The sequence below is a fragment of the Phaenicophaeus curvirostris genome, chromosome 5 (genome assembly GCF_032191515.1).
Source record: "Phaenicophaeus curvirostris isolate KB17595 chromosome 5, BPBGC_Pcur_1.0, whole genome shotgun sequence".
NCBI classification, from domain to species: domain Eukaryota; kingdom Metazoa; phylum Chordata; class Aves; order Cuculiformes; family Cuculidae; genus Phaenicophaeus; species Phaenicophaeus curvirostris.
The window spans coordinates 21,787,518-21,800,087 of NC_091396.1; positions in this window are offsets into that span (position 1 = coordinate 21,787,518).

Here is a 12,570-nt window from a genome sequence, read left to right on the forward strand (position 1 = left end):
GATATAATTTTAGTGAGTTTGCTATATCCAGGCTAGAACAAGATGCTTATACATCTACATGCCAGTTAACACATACAGTTTGTGTATAGGTAAACAAGCAAAATATTTCACAAGTGTTCTTTTGAAAGTCTGTAACATTCAGCTGTATCCATTGCTTGCTGATGTTGTTTTGGTCTCAGTTAATATACAGCAAAGCAGAAAATTGGCCATGTAGGTTGTAATTACCCCATATCCAGAAGGTTAATTTTTCCAAAGAAAGGAAACACTAGTTAGGAAAGTTTTAGTTATACCTGCCAAGACTGATGAATTTGATGCTATTCATCTGTAAGTACTTGAGGATATGAAATGCTCTAAAATCATCAGACCCACCCTGTTGGGCGTCTCACTTGGAGCTGTAAAGAAAAAGGCCTTTTGTTCCTCCTTGGTAGCATGTTCATACGTTTCAGCTTTTATTGAAGGAGACTAAATTCAGATTCTACGTAAGAAGAAATATCCCTAATTGGCGAAGCGCGTATGCCAATTCCTTCACTATTTGTACACAGGGAATGGCAGAACTTTGGGCATAGGGATATTACTCCTAAGAGAATTCATCAGTGGGTTAACAAACACACCAAATTATTTCAATGATCAATAAAGCAGCAAATCAGAAAAGGAATCCTCTATGGCTATACTAAATAGTTCAAATGAGAAGAAAGTTTCCATTATTTTTTCTTTTCAAGCCAGCCAAAACATTTGCATTGTTTGAGTGCAAGCCTGGGGAATGCAGGCATTTTGCCCACATTAAAAATAAAGTTATAGTGAATTTTTTGAGCAGTTGTAGTGCAGTCAAGGCTTTGGAGGATGATTTGACTTTTTTTTTGATAAATGGAAACTGCTCACTTGGATCTAACAAGCCTTTGGAAAACTGCAGCTCATCTATTAGTATGATTGTTAGATGCTCACATCCTGGCATACAAATTCTTTCACTGCTTGTGGAGAACAGGCCATGCCCAATCCACCACAGCTCTGGATTGCTTCAGATCATGTATTTTACAGGACTACCAGTTACTCTTCTAGCAGTTATTGTACCCACGTTAAAGAAGGGTCAGGAGTGGCAGTAAAACTGATCTAGGCTACAATAGGGCCATTAGTCTGACTCAACAGTGTGCAAAGCTTTAGAACAGATTTTAAAGGAAAGGAGTAATTAAGGCAGGACAATAAAATGGAACATGCATTTTTCCTAAGGTAGATCAAGCTGTACTGATCTGATATCTTTGATAAAAGAAATTATCTATTTAAGAGAAATGTTGCTGATTTAATTTACCTGAGCTTCAGGAGAACCTGTAAGGTAATATATCAGTCTGAAAATCTTGCAGCTGAGAGAGCTGCACTTCTGGTGAACACAGTAAAGACAAGCAGTTAATGTGTGGTGTGATCAAAATGTGGGATGGAAAGGAGATGTAGAGAGTGGATGGGACATGGCAGACTGTTGAATTTGTATTCATATCAGAGTGAGACTGCGTTTACTAAGGCCTGAAAAGAGGCAGTGCTAATAACTGATGTGTGAAAAGGAACAACCTAATAATGAGGTGTATTTTTTTGAGCCATATTAACTGAGAGACTGTGGAGGTTTCTCTGTGTAGCTTCTTTTCCTTTTTATATTGCTTTTTCATGTGTAGCAAGTGTACGTTACTTTCCCTTGTTGCCCTGTAAGGAGAGAAAATGAACCTACTCCTAACCCAGATCACAGCATCAACAGTTTTGTATGGTTTGGGGTTTTTTAAAGACTTCTGAAAGAATTTGATTATAAAAGAGCCAAAGCAAACTTCATTGGTTATTTAAATAATCAAATTTAAAATGGCAAAACAACCATCCAGAGATTTATGCAGAGCCCAGTCGCTAATCCTGCTATCTGCTTCCAGAGGTCTTGCTGGCCTTTTATTAAATAACCCTGCCATTTCATCTATTTGCCTCAGCACTCAAATGTATCTGTAACACATACAGATATTATTGCCATTTTATATTTTTATGTGGAAAATCTTATTGCTAGATAAAGTTGTGAAGATCACCTGTTTGACTGTGACCAAGATTTCTCCTTGCAAAATGTTTGTTTGGGACACACTTGCGCTTACAAATTAATCTCCAGGAGACTTAATATTTTTGTTAGTTTACTTGGGATAAATATTACACCAGTTTCCATGTAACTGATATTATTTTGCTTCTGAACTATCATGTGAGTATATATGTTAATGTTTATACAGATATGGAGATAAAGGGTGCCATATACAGTTACTCCTACATTTAAAGGTGTATAATTTTTTTCCATTGTAAGAGTTTGCTACTTACAATCTTTCCCAAATTTAGTTGTTCAGATTGAAAATATGCAAGTTTGATTTTTACTTGTTACCTTTTTTTGCAATTAAAAATAGAATTTATTTAATATTTCCAAAGCAAGATCAGTGTATTGTGTTTCAGGTCACTGTTTTAGAAGATAAAGGATAAGATAGTTACAACTAATGCCTACTAAAACCCACCATATGACCAGAGAGCAGGAAGCCAGCCCTCTAGGCTCCTGTGTCACATTTTGTGAAAATACTGCACTTCAAACACTGACTTAATGAAGCTGAATATTTTCTCTGTGTTACTGATAAGTGTTCGTTCCTGGCACCAGCTCCGGTACTTCCATTTGTACTTTACAGACAATATTGAGGGTTAGGGAGGGTCATAAGGATAACAACAATATCTGAAATGTGTTTATGATGAGTACATATCAACGTAACCAGCTGCTCTTGGCTTGTTTTTAATCCTGTTTTTGTCTCATTTTGTGATCCCAAACTAGATGGAAGAAGCCTCTTCATACTGTCTGGAGAAATGTTTAACAAGATTCTGGAGCTGGTGACTGAGTTTAGGCAAATTCAGGCTAGTAAAAAGGTGAATGTTTTCATTAGGAAAGACACAAGCAGTGGTGAGTTAAGATGGAAGAACTGAGGTCAGCCTGACCTTGGTACCAGGAAAGATTATGGAGTGGTTCACCTTGAGTGCGCTCACCAGGCATGTGCAGGTTAACCAGATTATCAGGCCTAGCCAGCATGGGCTCATGAAAGGCAGGTCCTGCTTAACTAACCTGATTTCCTATGACCAGATGACCTGTCTAGTGGAAGAGGGAAAGGCTGTGGATGTTACTTACTTGGACTGTAGTAACGCCTTTGACACTGTCGCCCACAGCGTTCTCCTAAAGAAGCTGATGGCTCATAGCTTAGACAGGCATACTCTTCACTGGGTTAAAAAAAGACTGCATGGTTGAGCCCAGAGAGCTGTGGTAAATGGAGCTAAATCCAGCTGGCAGTTAGAAGTGGCGTTCTCAGTGCTCAGTGCTGGGGCCAGTCTTGTTTAATATCTTTATTGATGATCTGGATGAGGGAATTGAGTGCATCTTCAGTAAGTTAGTAGATGACATCACATTGGGTGGAAGCATTGATCTGCTTGAGAGTGTAAAGGCTCTACAGAGGGATCAGGCCAGACTGGATTGATGGGCTGAGGTCAGTTGTATGAGGTTCAACAAGGCCAAATGCCAGATCCTGAACTTAGGCCACAACAACCCGATGCAATTCTACAGACTTGGGGGAAGAGTGGCTGGAAAGCTGCCTGGCAGAAAAGGATCTGAGAGGGTTGGTCAATAGCCAGATGAATACAAGCCAGCAGTGTGCCCAGGTGACTGAAAAAGCCAAAAGCATCCTGGCTTGTATCACTAATAGTGTGGCCAGCAAGACTAGAGAAGTGATCGTCCCCTCGTACTTGGCACTGGTGAAGCAGCATCTTGAATCCTGTGTTCAGTTTTGGCACCTCAGTACGAGATAGGCATTGAGGTGTGTCCAGAGAAGGACAATGAAGCTGGTGAAAGGTCTGGAGAACAAGTCTTACAAGGAGCAGCTGAGGGAATGAGGATTGTTTAATTTGGCAAAGAAGAGGCTAAGGAGAGACCTTATCACTCTTTACCATTTTTTTTTGAAAATTGTGTTTTAGCCCAAACCCGTGTAGTAGTTTCAAGCAGTAACTAAATCAGATACGAGTTCTGCAAGACATAAGCCTAAATAACCAGAGTCTCTTGCCACCTTAGATCTAGGACTTTTTTCCCCATACTAAAGCTCTCAGTCATTTCACTAAGAGGCTCTCATACTTCTGTGATGTGAACCAGGAAGGTATCAATTTTGTTCCAGAAACAGAACTTTATGAAAATACATCTATATTTGGATGCTTTATATCGCTCTGCATAGGTAAAGTCTCTTAAGTTGTGGAGATTTTCAACTAATGTCTTCAAGAATTGTATGTATGGCAAGCAAGAGTTCCCAGCTTTGCTGGAGCTGAGGGATGCTGTAATACAGGGCTTCACAATTGAAAATATGGGCACTTTTTTCCTTTGCTATGCCTTTTCCTTTTTCCACCACAGGTGGAAATGGAAGTGAATAAGAAAAGCTCTACTAGAGAAAACAATTTTTTCAAAGACTGAGATTGAAAGTTCTCTTCAGTTTGCACCATGTTATTCTGTAATAATATCAGCATTTGCTGATCTCTCTTACATCTGCAAACATATGGATGTTACATGTTGACATCCTTTTGTTATCTGCTAACGCCTTTTCTGTACCATAAATATGTTTCTCCATGCTTTGAAAAAAATCATGAGAGTAAGATAAGGGAAGAAAATAACTCCTGATTTCTCCCGTACCAAAGCCACTTACTGTGATATGTTGGAGGCTTCTGTTTAGGCTCCCTAACAATAAACACATTCTATCAGGATCAGTTTGTTCTATCCTTTGTAATTCAGACCTCCTGGATGTGGATTGTCTTTATGTGTTATAGATGCAGATAAAAAAACCTTCTGATTCTTCTCTAGCTATTGCTGTCTGAAAAACAATCCTAAGTGATGATTGTTGCCTGTAGGTCATACTGTTGTCACAGCTGTTTTTGTAGGTAGTTTAAGTTTTAAAGATTTATATATAATTCTTATTTTAGCTGATAAGGTGTTGCTCTGCCCATCAACGTGCCGTACAAAGATTACCTGGAAGTTATTCAGTCTTAAAAGCTTATTAAATTGTGATTGGCAAAACCAGTCAACAACCGTCTTTCATCCAGGATGACTGAGTTACAGATGACAAAAAAATATTATTGGGGAGCAACTTCCAGTGAACTTCTGTTTTGTTTAAATGGACAGGAGTTATCAAAGTGCTATTTCTGCAGAAAGCATAAAATTGGCAACTTTATTAAGAAAAACACTTGCACTTTTGCATTTTCTAATAGAAACCACACCACTCTTACACTTTACAGGAATCAAATACATCAGGCTCATACTGCAGACTTTGTTCTTAGGGTCGTGCTCTTCTCAGTGGACAGGGGCGTACCAGTGATATACATCTTTAGGCTGTCAATGTGGTCTAGTGATGAGGTCTGATTTTCATCTCCCAAACTAAATGTCTGTCTCTACAGCAGAATCTCAGTTTTGAGTTGTGAAGGTGTGAAATGAACTAAAAGACAATCCTAGGCAGGGCTGCTGATGCAGAACTGGAGGGAGCTACCATGTCCAGAATCAGACCTAGAGCTTTTGTGAGCTCAACTTGCTGCTAATGTCATCAGGTGACACCAGGTGACATCAGGCTTACTAAGTCCAGCTTTCCTCATGCAATCCCTTTCCTGCTTCTGACAAAAGTGCAGTCATAGTACACAGGTTACTATGGTAGGACAGGCCCATTTTCTATTTACTTATGAAAAAAAGTTGCTTGACGTATAAAATCATCAGTGAGAAACGAGAAAGTTAAAGACAGATACTGGAAAAGGATTTCTCAAAGTCATAGTATTAAGGTATTGAATTCCTTTTTCTGTCTTCATGGATTCTTCTCTTCTTCCGTAAATGTGAATCTCACGATGAATCCAACTCACGCTTTCATACATAGTCCCTTTGAATATTTCAAATATGTACTTCTGTCCATCCTTAGGGCACTAAGCAGCTCTTGGCACCTGCAAACTAGAAATGATTGCAAACCACTCCAGAACAGGTAAAAATCAATGTATTTGACATCAGTATCTGAAACATCTCGGACTTCTGCAAGCTTTGAATCGGACCCTTTTTGAAGTAGAAGTCGATAGGTTGCATGGTGCAGGAATAAAGTGTGGATGAAGGACAATGTTTAAAATCAAAAGAAAAGCTAAAAATGAAGGTAAAGGCCACTCAGCCCAAATATTTTCTTCCATTTTTTTCCCTAGGGTCTAGTATTGCTAAGAAAAAAATCAAACTCTTGCTGAAGAAAGATCACAATGAGTTGTGCTGTACTAATGGTATTCAAGGATACACCTTCTTTTTTATTTGAGCAAAGGCATTAAGTAAACAGAAAGCTAACTGGAGCCAGAGTTGTGTAGAGCTGTATCCAGAGAGGAGCTCCAGAAGCAGACAATGCTGTAGAGGTATTTTCTCTTCTTTTGTTTTTCCCCATTTCTCTCGGAATGTTGGTATGATTTTTTTTTCTTTTACATGTTTTGCTAGGAAATCAAAACATTTGCATTCTCTGTTTGTGTTTTAGAGGATACCGAGTTCTGACTTCAGGGTTAGTGATGTCAAAGGCAGATGGCTTTTCAACTGATTTCTTCAGATGCAGAAATAATTTTGCAGCTGTTAATGCCTTGATGTGGTTTGCTGTGTTTGTTTGGTTTTTTACATTACCTTAAATACAATTAAAAGAAAATAATAAATATACAAAATTTTAGCTAGATATCCAGTGACTAATTTCTGTTATCTCAGAAATATTGTATGTAAAGATCAATGTGAAGGATATGCACAAATCAGATAAAATGTTAAATCTTGTAGTCAATAGATTTAAAGTACTAGTATGAAAAAGAAATGTTGATATTATTTATAGACAATTTTAGCATTCTGTGCTTTCTGTACTTTTTTCTCTGTCTGCTTTGGTTAAAAAACAGGGCACAAGCTTACTTGATACCTTCAGTTTCTTTTTTGATATCAAAAACTTCTAGCTGTGTAGACCTAGAAAATCCTCATAAAGCACAAGAATTTAAGCCTTTTCACCTTGAAATGTTTTTAGCTCTCAATGTGATGTCATAATACTATTTATATGATAGTGCAAAGGTTCTTATTCGCGAAAACATACAGAGGATACAAAAGTGTACACAAGTTTCTTCTTCTACTGTCATTTCATTATCAAGTTTATTTCCAGAATACCCTTTTGTTTTGCATTCTCATGTGTCAAAACCTGAAGCTGCTTTGTTAATCTTTCTACGTCAAAGCTTCTAAACTTTTGAGCACTTTTGCCTAGAAGATCAGTCCTACAACACTGTTTTAGTAGTAGTAAGCTACCTTCGTTTTTCAGCTCTTGCAGCATTTGAATGGGGTTTCCCAGGGCTTATTGAGAATACAAATTAATTACTAGTTTCTATTTGTATTTCAAACTCTGCTTTATTTTTTTTTAATTTTACCCTTTTGAAGGATCCTAAGAGTTCTAAATTGAAACAAATAAAATTGAAATGAAGCATCACTCTGGGTTTTTCCCTTCAGTCTTCACATATACTAGGAGTGCTTCACTAGTTAGAAGTTCTTGTCAACTTCATTGGCAGATTTTCTGAGTAAGCATGTAAATGTAAAACAAAGGCATGTTTTATACATTTAATCATCCCTGTATTGTATGGATGAAAGAAGAGATACCTCTGATAGTATCATTTAATTGTGACTGTATGAAGTGCTCCTGTCATCTTCCTCTCTCATTCATACAGACTTTCTTCATTCTGCTATGGTGAGTGAGCCCTGGGCATATGTATGGCTAGTCACATTTGTACAACCTGTATTATGGTTATACAACATGATACCATGTCCTGTTTCTTAAATAACTGTAAAAGGGACCATTAAAAGCCGTATTTTCTTTGTATTACTATATTCAGGTTGAACTAGAATCTGGAGGGGAAAAGAAATACAGTGAAGAGTCAATAATTTAAAGTCGTGATCTTTCCAAAGGGTATCATTGCTGGGCTTCATGCAGATATACTTTCCCAAGGCTACATTTGTATCCTAAATCCAGAGGCTGCTATTGCATCTTCTTGGAGGGGTAGAAGTTGTGGGAAAGCTGCGATTTATCTCGTTACTTAGTTTTAGATAGTGTTGCTACTAATTAAAATGGTTTAAATTAACATGTCTTATGTTTGCAACCTGATAAGAATACTGATAGGTATAAAACGATTCCACAGTGTCACAAAAATCTATCTTACATCTATCTAGTGGGAGGTGTCCCTGTCCATGGCAGGGGGATTGAAACCAGATGATCTTTAGGGTCCCTTCCAACCCAAATTATTCTATGATTCTATGAGTCTATGGTTCTATGATCTGAAAATATTGTTGGCATCTTTTATCCTCAAAGGACCAGGATTTCCCCTCATAATAGCTATTGCTTCTTGTTCTGGAACTTGGACCTTGGGACTTATAAGGTTATCAAACATTTATTACATCTTCCATTTAATTTCACTGGGACACAGGCTCAGGACCACAGCTATTGGCATTTACCTTTGGGGCTCAGTCTCTGATATCGCATTGTGGGTTTAGATGGATGTGGTTATAGCTGAAAGGTCTATGCTCAGGCAGGAAGACAGACATCGCCCTTAAGTGTAAGCCTATTCCTTGCTTTTACAAAGTTTTTATACTCTGATAAAATAAAGGAATGCTTTAGTTTTTGTTCTTTGGACAGCTTTCCTCTCAGCTGTATTTAAGGTAAAATACCAAGCCCTCACCAAAAATTTTTCTGCAGCCAAGTCTGAAGAGTTTACCCGGAGAAAAATTGTAGGACAGTAAATTTGTGAAAACAATATTTGTTGTACCATTCCAGTAGTAGTCTCTGTCAGGTAAGTGTGAATTTCATGCTAGTTGTACATTACCCTGAGTTTAAAAAGTATGCCTCACAGAAACAGATTATCTTGTGTATTTTAGACGAATGCAGCATTCAATAGAAATTCAGAAGGCCAGGAAGTAGTATCAAATGTTTTTTTCTGGTTCAAATAGTTTATAAAATTTTTTTTTCTGCAAGATTAAGCTTGCTTTAAGGAGTGTTTTTTCTGTTCACCTGAACGTGTCTACATAAGCCAATTGCAGAGGCAGTACAGGTGATGGCCAACACTGGTGTTTGCTGGCAATAGAGTCAGGCCTTGGGAACTCTTGTACTGTATTAGTACAGCAAACGCCCCTCTGTGAGACTTTCTTTCACCTAATCATACATATGATAAAGTTCTTTTGCCAAAAATGTCCATGCATTGACAAAATTGGATCTTTGGTGGAAGGCAAGCAAAAGGATTTTAACCTTCTCTGCCCTGTGAGGATACTTTATACTTTTTTTAGTTTGTATGATCTTGAAGTTTGATTAATACAAAGATCAGTCGCATGAAAAAATTCTGAGATAAAGCAACCTGATTCTGCAGCCCTCTAACAAAGTATGTCTCCATATTTTCTGCCCATGTCTCACTTCACTTAGTTTAGTCCTCTCCCATCTCTTATCAAAATAAGCGCTCCATGAGGCAAATGAGCTCCATGTCTTGGCAATTTGTTGAGTAACTAACAAGAAGGGCAGGCTTGGCAGATAACTGGACTGGAGGCTGGCTGATGTTGTGCCCATCTACAAAAAGGGCCGCAGGGAGGACCCAGGAAACTACAGGCCTGTCAGTCTGACCTCAGTGCCAGGGAAAGTCATGGAACAGGTGATATTGAGTGCTATCATGAAGCACATGCAAGAGAACCGGGTGATCAGGCCCAGTCAACATGGGTTCACAAAAGGCAGGTCTTGCCAGACTAACCTGATCGCCTTCTATGACAAAGTGACCCGGCTACTGGATGAGGGAAAGGCTGTGGATGTGGTCTTCCTGGACTTCAGCAAAGCCTTTGACACAGTTCCTCACAGCATTCTGCTTCAGAAACTGTCAGCCTCTGGGCTGGACAGGCGCACACTCTCCTGGGTAGAAAACTGGTTGGATGGCCGGGCCCAGAGAGTGGTGGTAAATGGTGTGAAATCCAGCTGGAGGCCAGTGACAAGTGGGGTTCCCCAGGGCTCAGTGCTGGGTCCAGCCCTGTTCAATGTCTTCATCAATGACCTGGATGAAGGCATCGAGTGCACCCTTAGCAAGTTTGCGGACGACACTAAGCTGGGTGGAAGTGTCGATCTGCTGGAGGGTAGGGAGGCTCTGCAAAGGGATCTGAACAGGCTGGACCGCCGGGCAGAGTCCAATGGCATGAGGTTTAACAAGGCCAAATGCCGGGTCCTGCACTTGGGGTACAACAACCCTATGCAGTGCTACAGACTGGGAGAAGTCTGTCTAGAAAGCTGCCTGGAGGAGAGGGACCTGGGGGTGTTGGTTGACAGCCGACTGAATATGAGCCAGCAGTGTGCCCAGGTGGCCAAGAAGGCCAATGGCATCTTGGCTTGTATCAGAAACGGCGTGACCAGCAGGTCCAGGGAGGTTATCCTCCCTCTGTACTCGGCACTGGTGAGACCGCTCCTCGAATCCTGTGTTCAGTTCTGGGCCCCTCACCACAAGAAGGATGTTGAGGCTCTGGAGAGAGTCCAGAGAAGAGCAACAAAGCTGGTGAAGGGGCTGGAGAACAGGCCTTATGAGGAGCGGCTGAGAGAGCTGGGGTTGTTTAGCCTGGAGAAGAGGAGGCTGAGGGGAGACCTCATTGCTCTCTACAACTACCTGAAAGGACGTTGTAGAGAGGAGGGTGCTGGCCTCTTCTCCCAAGTGACAGGGGACAGGACAAGAGGGAATGGCCTCAAGCTCCGCCAGGGGAGGTTTAGGCTAGACGTTAGGAAAAAATTCTTTACAGAAAGGGTCATTGGGCCCTGGAACAGGCTGCCCAGGGAGGTGGTTGAGTCACCTTCCCTGGAGGTGTTTAAGGCACGGGTGGACGAGGTGCTGAGGGATATGGTTTAGTGTTTGGTAGGAACGGTTGGACTCGGTGATCCGGTGGGTCTCTTCCAACCTGGTTATTCTGTGATTCTGTGATTCTGTGTGATAAGAATACTTCTCTAGCACACTCTATTAGGAAACCCCAAGAAAAAGACAGACACATTTCTGACATTTGGCAATAAGTGCACAACCATAAAATACGAGATACACTAATTTCTGGAAGACAGCATTCCTTTTACCGCAACTCTTCACAATTCTTATGAGAGCTAAAAGCATACAGAGTAGAAAAAAAAGTGGCATCATGCCAATGTGAGCAGTGGTAAGCCCTGTAGTGGCTTCACTGGTTCAGAGTCACTATATTGAAACAGCAATCTGACATGGTATAATTTAGCATGAAAACTTTGATAAATGCAGTTTCTCTAGAGAAGTAGGATAGGGCTTCTAAATTATACAACAGGATGAAAACTAGACTTAACAAAAAAAGACACTGAAAAAGACCTCAAGATCTCAACTTGTGCATTCTGGAATTCCAAGAGAGAATGAACTATACTATGGAAATTAAAAAAAAATAAATTAAAATTATCTTTATTGTTAATAATATTTCTTAAGACATAAGGAACTACAGTGTCATAGTTTAAACCCATCACTTTATATTCACTGCAGATGAAAAAAAATTGATCTCTCCTTACCACTTTACAGATAACATATGTAGATAATCATTTTTCATGTGTTCATTTGACCTTCTTTTCTTTAGACTGAGCAACCCTGATTCTTTCTGTCTTTCTTTCTTTTTTTCTTTTTTTTTTTTTCTTTTTTTGCCAGAAAACTGACCGTTTTCTCTGCTTTTCTCTGGATTCTTTCCAATTGGTCTGCCTTCTTTGTGAGCAGTTTTGCTTGAACAGGACACAGTGTCACTGGTTGCTGTGCTGGCCAGAAATACAACTGGGGGTATTCTTCTATGCATTATTGTACAAGCAAAACAGTTTATCTTCCTAATATGCAATTCTCATTCTTGTACATGGTGTAACACTACTTATTGATGTATAGCTTGTGACTGACTGCTATCCCTCTTAGCCCTTTTTGGCAGAATGGCTGCCTAATTGGTCATTGGCAATCCTATGTCTTTACAAACTATTATACCCCCTTAGAACCTCAGACCTATGAACACAAGTGCATTGCAATGTGTTTTCTCCTTCACATAATTTCTCTTATCTGTAAAGAGCATTCTGAATTTAACGTATTGTGCAGTGTGTTTGCTCTTCATTTGAGCTTATTATCTTCAAGGTTGAAGGATTGTTCCTTTATCCACGTCATTAGTAACTTGGGCCACTACCTGGCCCAGAACAGACCCAGCTAGAATCTCACTGATTATATCTCTTGAATTTGATAGCACGTGAACAAAAACTAATATTAAACTCTGTGTTTTGGGTTTTTTCCCTCGGGCAGTTTTGCATTCTCCCTGAAGTAGTTTCACTTTAATTTACTTTTGAAAATGTTGAGTTAATGTTAATAACATTATTAAAATTAAAACACATTCCTTGACCTACTGCTTCTCTATTTATGTGCCTTGTTGTCCTGTTACAGAAATTACATTGCTTTATATTTTTCACATGTTAGCTTTTTAAACTATCTCTGACCTTTTATTAATAATTT